At 46.8% G+C, this 15,405-nt stretch overlaps 1 protein-coding gene across 1 annotated transcript in view; it reads left to right on the top strand.

The window, feature by feature from the left end:
• The window catches only part of FGF1 (fibroblast growth factor 1), a 385,534-nt gene that overhangs the window by 8,274 nt on the left and 361,855 nt on the right, over nt 1-15,405 (top strand). The window lies entirely within an intron of this gene.

The following is a 15,405-nucleotide window of genomic DNA, read 5'->3' as shown; positions in this document are numbered from 1 at the left end:
CAGTACCTCTTATAAAGGATATACGGTATAGATGAAATCTGGGAACCTGTGTCCAGCAAAGCTTTGAGGGGCATTCCATCCAGCACGATAGGGATAATGGGTCGTCCTCCGATGTACCTGTCGTGCCAGGGTGTTGGGCCTTGAAAGTTCATTCCTGCGAAGCGGCCCACATTCCCAGGGGATTCCCGTTTAAATCACAATCTCGTGCAAAGTGGCCTGGCTGCTGGCAACGGCGGCAAATGGGCTGTCCATCCGGTTGGTAGCGGTCGCGGGGTCGTCCTCTCCATGTCGGGTATCTCCGGGGTCTCATCCATGGAACACCTTCTCTACGGTTTGACAACTCCATCTTGGGTCCTCTCATCTCCTGCATGGTTTTAGCCATTGAAGCAACAACATCAGTTAAAGAGTCAAGCTTTTGTTGAAGAGCCTCATTAGTACTGGGCCCCAGGGGCTTAGCAATGGCCCCGGACATAGCTGATGTCACTGGTACTCCATGTTGTTGAGGAGCCTCTGCCATGAGTTGCGCAGGATCCTGATCCCGAGGTGCCTCTGCCAGCTGGAGACGTATAACGCTCTCCTTTAATTGGGCAAATGTCAATTCAGGGTTCTTAAAAACAAGCATGCTCACATGCCCCCGGTGAGAAGGGGTGTAGAGTCCCTCAATAAATTGATCTCTTAGCAGTTTATCCGCTCCGGTGTTAAAAATGGGTTCAGCCAGTGTAAGTGATTTAAGGGCTTCCTGCAGGTTTAAGGCAAAGTCTCTCACGCCCTCATTAACTTTTTGTTTGCAATTAAAGAATCGTACTTTAGCTTTGCTGCTGGCAGTGGTTTCAAATGTAGCTTTTAATCCAACAAATATGCGTTCAACAGTGCCTTTTAGATCAGCTGCCCATGCTGTGACTTCTCGCTTAGCATGGCCACTTAACTGCATCATCAGGAGACTAACACGCTGAACTTCACCCACAGGGAACATGTCAAAATGGGCCAGCATCTTTTCTCTGAAATCGTCAAGGGTATTAGGCTCACCTTCATACATTGGAAGCCATGGGCCACCCGGGGTATATGGCATCAGCACCGGCATGATGGGCGCCACTCCTTGCACTGCTGCGCTACCGGACTCTCTATCGACACTCTGTCTTTCAGCTGCATTAGCGTCGCCGGGTGCTGCGGCGTCTCCGTGCTGCGACATACTGTGCCCCCTTAGTTAATCCGGACCCTTCCGGTCCTCCGCTTCCATCGGGATAGTGTAGATTTGTTCCACTGTGCAGCAGGATCGATTTTCCCCTTGCTCTGATGTCAGAGCGCTCAGCTTGGTGCCGCCCACAATGACACGCCCCCTGCTGCTCCCACCCACCGCGCTCTGTAATGGCGGATTCTGAAGTTTTTCAGTTAGACTGGGGCTCAGGTGATGGCGTAGCTCAATTAACAGTCTCGTGCCTAACGGTTATGAAGTGATTACCTCAGGGGATGGCGGCCATCTTTACTCCATTATAACCAATGGGGAAAAGTCACTTTCAATAGTTTTCAATGGAGAATGGATTTTTCTTTAATAAAGTCAATTTTCAAGATTTTTCATCCAAGTTTTCACAGTTTTGGGCTCCAATCACGGCACACAATACCCGGTATACGGGCTGGCTAGATCCTGTTCGTGACGCCAATTGTGACGCCCAAGAGACCGGGGTACCCAGCACCGGACCAATGGGGTCTGTCTCTTGAGGGGGGTGTCACGGGTGGCTTGACCTGGTGCTGTGGCCTCAGGCAATGCACAGTGTAAAGGGTATCGTGAGGGAACAGGCACTTACTTGATCAGCAGCAGGTTCTCCCAGCGGTGACGATCCCGATCCTGGATAGATGGCTATTGTCCAAATGAAAGACTGAGGCATTGAAACGTTTAACCAGTTTACTTCAACATAAAGTGATTTACAACCAGTCCTGTCACCAGAGTCTGTATGGGAACTCTGAATTACTTTGACCCTGCCGGGGTCTTCGCCTCTTATTGTACGCAATTTCTGTGTGGCCCTGCTGCTGTATGTGAACTGGCTGCCGGCCCAATCTGTCCCCTCCGGGTCCTGGTTCGACGGGCAACCCGAGTCCTTTTATCGGCTTACCCCCTCCAGGAGTACCGCTGAAGTCTGTGTCTGTTGCTGCGTCCGACCCTAGTGAAGCTGATATCACCTCACGTTTTTCCGGTTGCTGTATTATATGTAATGAATACAGCCACGGATCCGGTATCCGTCTTTGCGCCTGTTCTGGGTAGTGATTAATGCTACCCGGTTCTCACAATGTCCTTTTTCTCTAACCCTCTTCTCCTCAGGCCGGGGATTTAGGCCTGGTAACAGTCACAGGGCTGTTAGAGATTCAACTGTATGACCTCTCACTTTCAGCTCCTTAGCCCAACTGCCAGTTCTTCTCTCAGACCAGAATGGATCAAGGGGAGTCTCTGGAGCTCCCCCTTCTGGCCGGAGGTGGTAGTGCAGTCTTGCTATTTTAGTATTTGCATTTACTGTCAGTAACTATTTTTGTGGCAAATACCCCTAGGGGTGCCACAAATAAAAACGTAATAGCGCTCAAAATGTGTAGGCCTACTGCTATGTTTTTTCTTGTTTTTAGAGCATTCAAATAGAGTGCCTTGCGAAAGTATTTGGCCCCATGGAACTTTTCAACCTTTTCCCACATATCATGCTTCAAACATAAAGATACCAAATGTAAATTTTTGGTGAAGAATCAACAACAAGTGGAACACAATTGTGAAGTTGAACGAAAATTATTGGTTATTTCAAATTTTTGTGGAAATTCAAAAACTGAAAAGTGGGGCGTGCAATATTATTCGGCCCCTTTAACTTAATACTTTGTTGTGCCACCTTTTGCTGTGATTACAGCTGCAAGTCACTTGGAGTATGTCTCTATCAGTTTTGTACATTGAGAGACTGAAATTCTTGCCCATTTCCTTGGCAAACAGCTTGAGCTCAGTGAGGTTTGATGGAGATCATTTGTGAACAGCAGTTTTCAGCTCTTTCCACAGATTCTCGATTGGATTGAGATCTGGACTTTTACTTGGCCATTCTAACACCTGGATACATTTATTTGTGAACCATTCCATTGTAGATTTTGCTTTATGTTTGGGATCATTGTCTTGTTGGAAGACAAATCTCCGTCCCAGTCTCATGTCTTTTGCAGACTCCAACAGGTTTTCTTCAAGAATGGTCCTGTATTTGGCTCCACCCATCTTGCTATCAATTTCAACCATCTTCCCTGTCCCTGCTGAAGAAAAGCAGGCCCAAACCATGATGCTGCCACCACCATGTTTGACAGTGGGGATGGTGTGTTCAGGGTGATGAGCTGTGTTGCCTTTACGCCAAACATATTGTTTGGCAATGTTGCCAAAAAGTTCGATTTTGGTTTCATCTGACCAGAGCACCTTCTTCCACATGTTTGGTGTGTCTCCCAGGTGGCTTGTTGCAAACTTTAAACAACACTTTTTATGGATATTTTTGAGAAATGGCATTCTTCTTGTCACTCTTCCATAAAGGCCAGATTTGTGCAGTGTACGACTGATTGTTGGCCTATGGACAGACTGTCCCACCTCAGCTGTAGATCTCTGCAGTTCATCCAGAGTGATCATGGGCCTCTTGGCTGCATCTCTGATCAGTCTTCTCCTTGTTTGAGATGAAAGTTTAGAGGGACGGCCGGGTCTTGGTAGATTTGTAGTGGTATGATACTCCTTCCATTTCAATAAGATCGCTTGCACTGTGCTCCTTGGGATGTTTAAAGTTTTGAAAATCATTTTGTATCCAAATCCAGCTTTAACCCCTTTACCCCCAAGGGTTGTTTGCACGTTAATGACCGGGCCAATTTTTACAATTCTGACCACTGTCCCTTTATGAGGTTATAACTCTGGAACGCTTCAATGGATCCTAGTGATTCTGACATTGTTTTCTCGTGACATATTGTACTTCATGACAATGGTAAAAATTCTTTGATAGTACCTGCGTTTATTTGTGAAAAAAACGGAAATTTGGCGAAAATTATGAAAATTTCGCAATTTTCCAACTTTGAATTTTTATGCAATTAAATCACAGAGATATGTCACACAAAATACTTAATAAGTAACATTTCCCACATGTCTACTTTACATCAGCACAATTTTGGAACCAAAATTTTTTTTTGTTAGGGAGTTATAAGGGTTAAAAGTTGACCAGCAATTTCTCATTTCTACAACACCATTTTATTTTAGGGACCACATCTCATTTGAAGTCATTTTGAGGGGTCTATATGATAGAAAATACCCAAGTGTGACACCATTCTAAAAACTACACCCCTCAAGGTGCTCAAAACCATATTCAAGAAGTTTATTAACCCTTCTGGTGCTTCACAGGAATGTTTTGAATGTTTAAATAAAAATGAACATTTAACTTTTTTTCACAAAAAAATTAATTCAGCTCCAATTTGTTTTATTTTACCAAGGGTAACAGGAGAAAATGGACCCCAAACATTATTGTACAATTTGTCCTGAGTATGTCAATACCCCACATGTGGGGGTAAACCACTGTTTGGGCGCATGGCACAGCTCGGAAGCGAAGGAGTGCCATTTGACTTTTCAATGCAAAATTGACTGGAATTGAGATGGGACGCCATGTTTTGTTTGGAGAGCCCCTGATGTGGCTAAACATTGAAACCCCCCACAAGTGACACCATTTTGGAAAGTAGACCTCCTAAGGAACTTATCTAGAGGTGTGGTGAGCACTTTGACCCACCAAGGGCTTCACAGAAGTTTATAATGCAGAGCCGTAAAAATAAAACATTTTTTTCCCACAAAAATTATGTTTTTAGCCCCCAGTTTTGTATTTTCCTGAGGGTAACAGGAGAAATTGGACCCCAAAATTTGTTGCCCAATTTGTCCTGAGTGCGATGATACACCATATGTGGGGGGAACCACTGTTTGGGCACATGGGAGGGCTCAGAAGGGAAGGAGTGCCATTTGAATGCAGACTTAGATGGAATGGTCTGCAGGTGTCACATTGCGTTTGCAGAGCCCCTACTGTACCTAAACAGTAGAAACCCCCCACAAGTGACACCATTTTGGAAAGTAGACCCCCTTAGGAACTTATCTAGATGTGTGCTGAGCGCTTTGACCCACCAAGGGCTTCACAGAAGTTTATAATGGAGAGCCGTAAAAATAAAACAAAAATTTTTTCCCACAAAAATTATTTTTTAGCCCCCAGTTTTGTATTTTCCCGAGGGTAACAGGAGAAATTCGACCCCACAATTTGTTGTCCAATTTGTCCTGAGTGCGCTGATACCCCATATGTGGGGGGGGAACCACTGTTTGGGCGCATGGGAGGGCTCGGAAGGGAAGGAGCTCCATTTGGAATGAGGACTTAGATGGAATGGTCTGCAGGTGTCACATTGCATTTGCAGAACCCCTAATGTACCTAAACAGTAGAAACCCCCCACAAGTGACCCCATATTGGAAACTAGACCCCCCAGGGAACTAATCTAGATGTGTTGTGAGAACTTTGAACCCCCAAGTGTTTCACTACAGTTTATAACGCAGAGCCGTGAAAATAAAAAATCTTTTTTTTTCCCACAAAAAATATGTTTTAGCCCCGAGTTTTGTATTTTCCCAAGGGTAACAGGAGAAATTAGACCCCAAAAGTTGTTGTCCTATTTGTCCTGAGTACGCTGATACCCCATATGTTGGGGTAAACCCCTGTTTGGGCACACGGGAGAGCTCGGAAGGGAAGAAGCACTGTTTTACTTTTTCAACGCAGAACTGGCTGGAATTGAGATCGGACGCCATGTCGCGTTTGGAGAGCCCCTGATGTGCCTAAACAGTGGAAACCCCACAATTATAACTGAAACCCTAATCCAAACACATCCCTAACCCTAATCCCAACAGTAACCCTAACCACACCTCTAACCCAGACACACCCCTAACCCTAATCCCAACCCTATTCCCAACCGTAAATGTAATCTAAACCCTAACTGTAACTTTAGCCCCAACCCAAACTGTAGCCCTAGCCCTAACCCTAGCCCTAACCCTAGCCCTAACCCTAGCCCTAGCCCTAACCCTAGCCCTAACCCTAACCCTAGCCCTAACCCTAGCCCTAGCCCTAACCCTAGCCCTAACCCTAACCCTAACCCTAACCCTAACCCTAACCCTAGCCCTAACCCTAACCCTAACCCTAACCCTAGCCCTAACCCTAGCCCTAACCCTAACCCTAGCCCTAGCCCTAACCCTAGCCCTAACCCTAGCCCTAACTCTAACCCTAGCCCTAATGGGAAAATGGAAATAAATACATTTTTTTAATTTTTCCCTAACTAAGGGGGTGATGAAGGGGGGTTTGATTTACTTTTATAGCGGGTTTTTTAGCGGATTTTTATGATTGGCAGCCGTCACACACTGAAAGACGCTTTTTATTGCAAAAAATATTTTTTGCGTTACCACATTTTGAGAGCTATAATTTTTCTATATTTTGGTCCACAGAGTCATGTGAGGTCTTGTTTTTTGCGGGACGAGTTGACGTTTTTATTGGTAACATTTTCGGGCACGTGACATTTTTTGATCGCTTTTTATTCTGATTTTTGTGAGGCAGAATGACCAAAAACCAGCTATTCATGAATTTGTTTTGGGGGAAGCGTTTATACCGTTCCGCGTTTGGTAAAATTGATAAAGCAGTGTTATTCTTCGTGTCAGTACGATTACAGCGACACCTCATTTATATCATTTTTTTATGTTTTGGCGCTTTTATACGATAAAAACTATTTTATAGAAAAAATAAATATTTTGGCATCGCTTTATTCTCAGGACTATAACTTTTTTATTTTTTTGCTGATGATGCTATATGGCGGCTCGTTTTTTGCGGGACAAGATGACGTTTTCAGAAGTACCATGGTTATTTATATCTGTATTTTTGATCGCGTGTTATTCCACTTTTTCTTCGGCGGTATGATAGTAAAGCGTTGTTTTTTGCCTCGTTTTTTTTTTTTTCTTACGGTGTTTACTGAAGGGGTTAACTAGTGGGCCAGTTTTATAGGTCGGGCCGTTACGGACGCGGCGATACTAAATATGTGTACTTTTATTGTTTTTTATTATTTAGATAAAGAAATGTATTTATGGGAATAATATTTTTTTTTTTTTTTCATTATTTTGGAATATTTTTTTTAATTTTTTTTTACACATTTGAAAATTTTTTTTTTTACTTTTTTACTTTGTCCCAGGGGGGGACATCACAAATCAGTGATCTGACAGTTTGCACAGCACTCTGTCAGATCACTGATCTGACATGCAGCGCTGCAGCCTTCACAGTGCCTGCTCTGAGCAGGCTCTGTGAAGCCACCTCCCTCCCTGCAGGACCCGGATCCGCGGCCATCTTGGATCCGGGGCTCGAGCAGGGAGGGAGGGAGGTAAGACCCTCGCAGCAACGCGATCACATCGCGTTGCTGCGGGGGGCTCAGGGAAGCCCGCAGGGAGCCCCCTCCCTGCGCGGTGCTTCCCTGCACCGCCGGCACATCGCGATCATCTTTGATCGCGGTGTGCCAGGAGTTAATGTGCCGGGGGCGGTCCGTGACCGCTCCTGGCACATAGTGCCGGATGTCAGCTGCGATAGGCAGCTGACACCCGGCCGCGATCGGCGGCGCTCACGGGGGGAGCGCCGCCGATCGCGCTGGACGTACTATCCCGTCCATGGTCATAGGGGCCCACCCCACATGGACGGGATAGTACGTCCGTCCGATGTCAGAAAGGGGTTAAACTTCTCCACAACAGTATCACGGACCTGCCTGTTGTGTTCCTTGGTCCTCATGATGCTCTCTGTGCTTCAAACAGAACCCTGAGACTATCACAGAGCAGGTGCATTTATACGGAGACTTGATTACACACAGGTGGATTATATTTATCATCATTAGGCACTTAGGACAACATTGGATCATTCAGAGATCCACAATGAACTTCTGGAGTGAGTTTGCTGCATTGAAAGTAAAGGGGTCGAATAATATTGCATGCCCAATTTTCAGTTTTTGAATTTCCACTAAAATTTAAAACAACCAATAAATTTCATTCAGCTTCACAATTGTGTTCCACTTGTTGTTGATTCTTCACCAAAAATTTACATTTGGTATCTTTATGTTTGAAGCATGATATGTGGGAAAAGGTTTAACCCCTTCATGACCCAGCCTATTTTGACCTTAAAGACCTTGCCGTTTTTTGCAATTCTGACCAGTGTCCCTATATGAGGTAATAACTCAGGAACGCTTCAACGGATCCTAGCGGTTCTGAGATTGTTTTTTCGTGACATCTTGGGCTTCATGTTAGTGGTAAATTTAGGTCAATAAATTCTGCGTTTATTTGTGATAAAAATGGAAATTTGGCGAAAATTTTGAAAATTTCGCAATTTTCACATTTTGAATTTTTATTCTGTTAAACCAGAGAGTTATGTGACACAAAATAGTTAATAAATAACATTTCCCACATGTATACTTTACATCAGCACAATTTTGGAAACAAAATTTTTTTTTGCTAGGAAGTTATAAGGGTTAAAATTTGACCAGAAATTTCTCATTTTTACAACGAAATTTACAAAACCATTTTTTTTAGGGACCACCTCACATTTGAAGTCAGTTTGAGGGGTCTATATGGCTGAAAATGCCCAAAAGTGACACCATTCTAAAAACTGCACCCCTCAAGGTGCACAAAACCAGATTCAAGAAGTTTATTAACCCTTCGGGTGCTTCACAGCAGCAGAAGCAACATGGAAGGAAAAAATGAACATTTAACTTTTTAGTCACAAAAATGATCTTTCAGCAACAATTTCTTTATTTTCCCAATGGTAAAAGGAGAAACTGAACCACGAAAGTTGTTGTCCAATTTGTCCTGAGTACGCTGATACCTCATATGTGGGGGTAAACCACTGTTTGGGCCCACGGCAGGGCTTGGAAGGGAAGGAGCGCCATTTGACTTTTTGAATGAAAAATTGGCTGCACTCTTTAGCGGACACCATGTCACATTTGGAGAGCCCCCGTGTGCCTAAAAATTGGAGCTCCCCCACAAGTGACCCCATTTTGGAAACTAGACGCCCCAAGGAACTTATCTAGATGCATAGTGAGCACTTTAAACCCCCAGGTGCTTCACAAATTGATCTGTAAAAATGAAAAAGTACTTTTTTTTCACAAAAAAATTATTTTAGCCTCAATTTTTTCATTTTCACATGGGCAACAGGATAAAATGGATCCTAAAATTTGTTGGCCAATTTCTCCTGAGTACACCGATACCTCACATGTGGGGGTAAACCACTGTTTGGGCACATGGTAAGGCTCGGAAGGGAAGGAGCGCCATGTGACTTTTTGAATGAAAAATTATCTCCATCGTTAGCGGACACCATGTCGCGTTTGGAGAGACCCTGTGTGCCTAAACATTGGAGCTCCCCCACAAGTGACCCCATTTTGGAAACTAGACCCCCCAAGGAGCTTATCTAGATGCATAGTGAGCACTTTGAACCCCCAGGTGCTTCACAAATTGATCCGTAAAAATGAAAAAGTACTTTTTTTCCACAAAAAAGTTATTTTGGCTTCAATTTTTTTAATTTTTACATGGGCAGCAAGATAAAATGGATCCTAAAATTTGTTGGGCAATTTCTCCTGAGTATAGCGATACCTCACATGTGGGGGTGAACGACTGTTTGGGCGCGCGGCATGGCTCGGAAGGGAAGCAGCGCCATTTGACTTTTTGAGTGAAAAATTAGCTCCAATTGTTAGCGGACACCATGCCACGCTTAGAGAGCCACTGTGGGCCTAAACATTGGAGCTCCCCCACAAGTGACCCCATTTTGGAAACTAGACCCCCTAAGGAACTTAGCTAGATGCATAGTGAGCATTTTGAACCCCCCGGTGCTTCACAAATTGATCCGTAATTATGAAAAAGTACTTTTTTTCCACAAAAATTTTATTTTAGCTTCAATTTTTTTAATTTCTACATGGGCAGCAAAATAAAATGGATCCTAAAATTTGTTGGGCAATTTCTCCTGAGTATAGCGATACCTCACATGTGGGGGTGAACCACTGTTTGGGCACATGGTAAGGCTCGGAAGGGAAGGAGCGCCATTTGACTTTTTGAATGAAAAATTATCTCCATCGTTAGCGGACATCATGTCGCGTTTGGAGAGACCCTGTGTGCCTAAACATTGGAGCTCCCCTACAAGTGACCCCATTTTGGAAACTAGACCCCCCAAGGAGCTTATCTAGATGCATAGTGAGCACTTTGAACCCCCAGGTGCTTCACAAATTGATCCGTAAAAATGAAAAAGTACTTTTTTTCCACAAAAAAATTATTTTGGCTTCAATTTTTTTAATTTTTACATGGGCAGCAAGATAAAATGGATCCTAAAATTTGTTGGGCAATTTCTCCTGAGTATAGCGATACCTCACATGTGGGGGTGAACCACTGTTTGGGCGCACAGCATGGCTCGGAAGGGAAGCAGCGCCATTTGACTTTTTGAGTGAAAAATTAGCTCCAAATGTTAGCGGACACCATGCCACGCTTAGAGAGCTCCTGTGGGCCTAAACATTGGAGCTCCCCCACAAGTGACCCCATTTTGGAAACTAGACCCCATAAGGAACTTATCTAGATGCATAGTGAGCACTTTGAACCCCCCGGTGCTTCACAAATTGATCCATAATTATGAAAAAGTACTTTTTTTCCACAAAAAATTTATTTTAGCCTCAATTTTTTTAATTTGTACAAGGGTAACAGGATAAAATAGATCGTAAAATTTGTTGGGCAATTTCTCCTGAGTACACCGATACCTCACATGTGGGGGTGAACCACTGTTTGGGCGCACGGCAAGGCTCGGAAGGGAAGGAGCGCCATTTGACTTTTTGAATGAAAAATTAGCTCCAATCATTAGCGGACACGTTGCGTAATGAAAGTATGTTGTATATGTCAGGTTGGTATGTGGTTTAGTGTACGTCAGGATGGTGTGTGTTGTGTAGTATACACCACACCCACACAACAACCTGACATACACTATACCACACCACACACCAACCTGACACTACGTCAGGTTGGTGTGTGTGGTGTGGTGTAGTGTACATCAGGTTGGTGTATTTGGTGTAGTATACACCACACGCACCAACCTGACGTACACTATACCACACACCAACCTGACGTACACAGCGCCACACAGACCAACCTGACACGCTATGTCAGGTTGGTGTGTGTGGTGTACTGTACATCAGGTTTGTGTGTGGTATAGTGTACGTGAGGTTGGTGTGGTGTAGTGTACGTCAGGTTGGTGTTTGTGGTGTAGTATACACACACACACACACACCAACCTGACGTACACAACGCCACACACACCAACCTGACACACTACGTCAGGTTGGTGTGTGTGGTGTAGTGTACGTCAGGTTGGTGTGTGGTATAGTGTACGTTAGGTTGGTGTAGTGTACGTCAGGTTGGTGTGTGTGTAGTACACACACACACACACCAACCTGACATACACTATACACACCAACCTGACGTACACAACGCCACACACACCAACCTGACACGCTATGTCAGGTTGGTGTGTGTGTGGTGTAGTGTACGTCAGGTTGTTGTGTGGTGTAGTGTACGTCATGTGTGGTGTAGTATACACCCCACACACCATCCTGACGTACACAACGCCACACACACCAACCTGACACGCTATGTCAGGCTGGTGTGTGTGGTGTAGTGTACGTCAGGTTTGTGTGTGGTATAGTGTACGTGAGGTTGGTGTGGTGTAGTGTACGTCAGGTTGGTGTTTGTGGTGTAGTATACACACACACACCAACCTGACGTACACAACGCCACACACACCAACCTGACACGCTACGTCAGGTTGGTGTGTGTGTGGTGTAGTGTACGTCAGGTTGTTGTGTGGTGTAGTGCACGTCATGTGTGGTGTAGTATACACCCCACACACCATCCTGACGTACACAACGCCACACACACCAACCTGACACGCTATGTCAGGCTGGTGTGTGTGGTGTAGTGTACGTCAGGTTGGTGTGTGTGGTGTAGTGTACGTCAGGTTGGTGTGTGTGTGGTGTATACTACACCACACACACCAACCTGACATACACTACACCAAACATCAACCTGAAATACACTACACCACACACACCAACCTGACGTAGTGTGTCAGGTTGGTGTGTGTGGCGTAGTATACGTCACGTTGGTGTGTGGTGTGGTATAGTGTACGTCAGGTTGGTGTGCGGGTGTTGTGTATGTCAGCCTGGTGTGGGTGAGTCCATGTCAGGATGTGTTTAGTCAATGGACGTGTGATGAATTTTGAAGCATTCATTCAAACACAGTCCAGGTTTGTCAGGACACGTTTCACATTGGAAACGAGTTGTTTTTCTTGTCCCCCTTTTATAGCACACTCGGCACCTTTTTCTTATCCCCTCTCTGGGAAAATGTTGCCCCGGTACCATACGGGAAACTTGAGTTCCAGAGGTGCTGGGGCCCGCTCCTTCCTCGCCTCCAAACATCAGGGCCTTTATCACCGCCTCCTGGAACTGAAGGAAGGTGTTGTTGGTCTGGCCTGCACATCGTGATAGCACGTATGCATTATACAGTGCCATTTGTACGATGTGCACAGCCAGTTTTTTATACCACACCTTCGTTTTCCGCATGGCACTATAGGGCTGGAGGACTTGATCAGAAAGATCAACTCCCCCCATGTGTTTGTTGTACCCCAGGGCACAGTCCGGTTTTTGGACCTGTACTGGGGTACCTCGAACGGTGGTGGCCGTGGTGCCGGGACCATGGATTGTTGTCAAGAAAAAGACGTCCCTTTTGTCTTTGAACTTGACCACAAGCATGTTGCCACTACACTGGGCCCGGCTCTCACCCTTTGGGAGAGCCTGCTCAATTACTGACAAAGGGAGACCCCTCTGGTTTCTGCGCACGGTACCGCAAGCGACGGTAGCTCTGGCAGAGAGGGATTGAAAGAGTGGGATGCTTGTATAAAAGTTATCAACGTACAGATGGTAACCTTTATCAAGCAGTGGGTGGACCAAATCCCACACTATTTTCCCACTCACTCCCAGACCAGGTGGACATTCTGGGGGCTGGATCCTTGTGTCCTTTCCTTGATAAACTCTAAAGCTGAGAGTGTACCCTGAGGTACTCTCACAGATCTTGTAGAGTTTTATCCCGTACCTCGCCCTTTTGCTTGGCAGGTACTGACGGAACTGAAGCCTCCCTTTGAAGTGGATGAGGGATTCATCCACACAAATTTCCCTTTGGGGAATGTACACTTCAGCAAACTTGTTGCTGAAGTGTTCGATAACTGGCCGAATTTTGAACAGCCTATCAAAATTTGGGTCATCGCGAGGAAGGATGTCCGTATTGTCCCTAAAGTGGAGAAATTTATGAATCGCCTTAAAACGTTTGCGATTCATAACCATGCCATATATTGGAGTTTGATATAAAATATCAGTACTCCAGTATTGGCGAATTTCTGGTTTCTTCACAATTCCCATGTGAAGGACCAGTCCCCAATATTTCATCATTTCTGCAGAGTCAACGGGACTCCAAGGAGAAAATGATGAAACTGGGTTTTGGGAAAAAAATTGCAGGGCGTACAAATTTGTTTGCTCCACCATGAGACTGACGATTGACTCCGAGAAAAAGACTTGGAAAAAGACTATTTCCCGGAGGTTGGCAGTCTCAAATTGGATTCCTGATTGGGGAATGAAATCAGGAATCCGTGGAGCAAAATTTTCAGGGACGGGGGTCCAGACGGGGGCACCAGTGCTAGGTTGGGCGTGACTAGCACTAGGTTGGGGGTTACTTACTCTTGGCTGTGTGTCTTCTCCCCTGGGCTCGGGCTCTCCTCCCCTGGACTGCGGACGATTTCTCGTCCTGCGACATCTTGGGGGTGGCGAGTCCGTGTCACTAGAGGAGGAAGAGTGGGAGGAGTACAGAAAAGTGGGGTCCTCTCCCTCACTATCAGCTTCGGAGGCAAGAAAGGAATATGCCTTCTCAGCCGAGTACAGCCTTGATGACTGGGATGAACGGGACATTGTGTGTGGGGTGTGTGCGTGTGTAAAAAAAACCAACTAAACTTTATTATGGTGTTGTGTGTGCGTGTGTATGTGCGAGTGTTTGGTGAAACTATTCTGCAGGAGGAGGCTGTCAGGCGCTGGGGGGGCTGTCAGGCGCGGGGGGGGGCTGTCAGGCGCGGGGGGGCTGTCAGGCGCGGGGGGCTGTCAGGCACGGGGGAGCTGTCAGGCGTGGGGGAGCTGTCAGGCGCGGGGGGCTGTCAGGCGCGGGGGGGGCAGGAAGGGGCTGAGGAGATGCAGCGTCAGATGGAGCTGGCAGCAGCAAGTGATAAAGGGGGGTGATCAGGTGGGCAGGGGGTGATCAGGGGGGCAGGGGGTGATCAGCGGGGCAGGGGGTGATTAGTGGTGATCACTGAAGAGGGTGATCACTAGGTGAGAAGGGGCTGACAGGCGCAGGGGGCGGTAAGAGGAGAAATTAGTGCAGCAGCTGCAGGTGATAAATGAGTGCAGGGGGTGATCAGTGGGGGGCAGGGGGTGATCAGGGGGGCAGGGGGTGATCAGGGGGGCAGGGGGTGATCAGGGGGTGATTAGCGGTGATCACTGAAGAGAGTGATCACCAGGGGAGAATGGGCTGACAGGCGCAGGGGGCGGTAGGAGAGCAGAAAAAAGCACAGAAGCTGCAGGTGATAAAGGGGGGCAGGGGGTGATCAGTGGGGGGCAAGGGGTGATCAGGGGGGTGGGGGGGCGCGGGGGGGTTGGGGTTGATCAGGGGGTGATCACTAAAGAGGGTGATCACTAGGGGAGGAGGGGCTGACAGGCGTGGGGGGTAGGAGAGGAGAAAACGGAGCAGGCAGCAGCAGGTGATAAAGGGGGGCAGGGGGGGTGATCAGGTGGACAGGGGGGGGCAGGGGGTGATTAGGTGGGGCAGGGGGTGATCAGGGGGGGCAGGGGGTGATTAGCGGTGATCACTGAAGAGAGTGATCACCAGGGGAGGATGGGCTGACAGGCGCAGGGGGCAGTAGGAGAGCAGAAAAAAGCACAGAAGCTGCAGGTGATAAAGGGGGGGCAGGGGGTGATCAGTGGGGGGCAGGGGGTGATCAGGGGGGTGGGGGGGGTTGGGGGTGATCAGGGGGTGATCACTAAAGAGGGTGATCACTAGGGGAGGAGGGGCTGACAGGCGTGGGGGGTAGGAGAGGAGAAAACAGAGCAGGCAGCAGCAGGTGATAAAGGGGTGCAGGGGGGTGATCAGGTGTTCAGGGGGGGCAGGGGGTGATTAGGTGGGGCAGGGGGTGATCAGGGGGGGGCGGGGGGTGATTAGTGGTGATCACTGCAGAGAGTGATCACCAGGGGAGGAGGGGCAGACCGGCACAGGGGGCG

Source organism: Ranitomeya imitator, chromosome 4, assembly GCF_032444005.1.
Source record: "Ranitomeya imitator isolate aRanImi1 chromosome 4, aRanImi1.pri, whole genome shotgun sequence".
In the NCBI taxonomy this organism is placed as follows: domain Eukaryota; kingdom Metazoa; phylum Chordata; class Amphibia; order Anura; family Dendrobatidae; genus Ranitomeya; species Ranitomeya imitator.
This window is presented reverse-complemented; position numbering and strand designations above follow the sequence as displayed.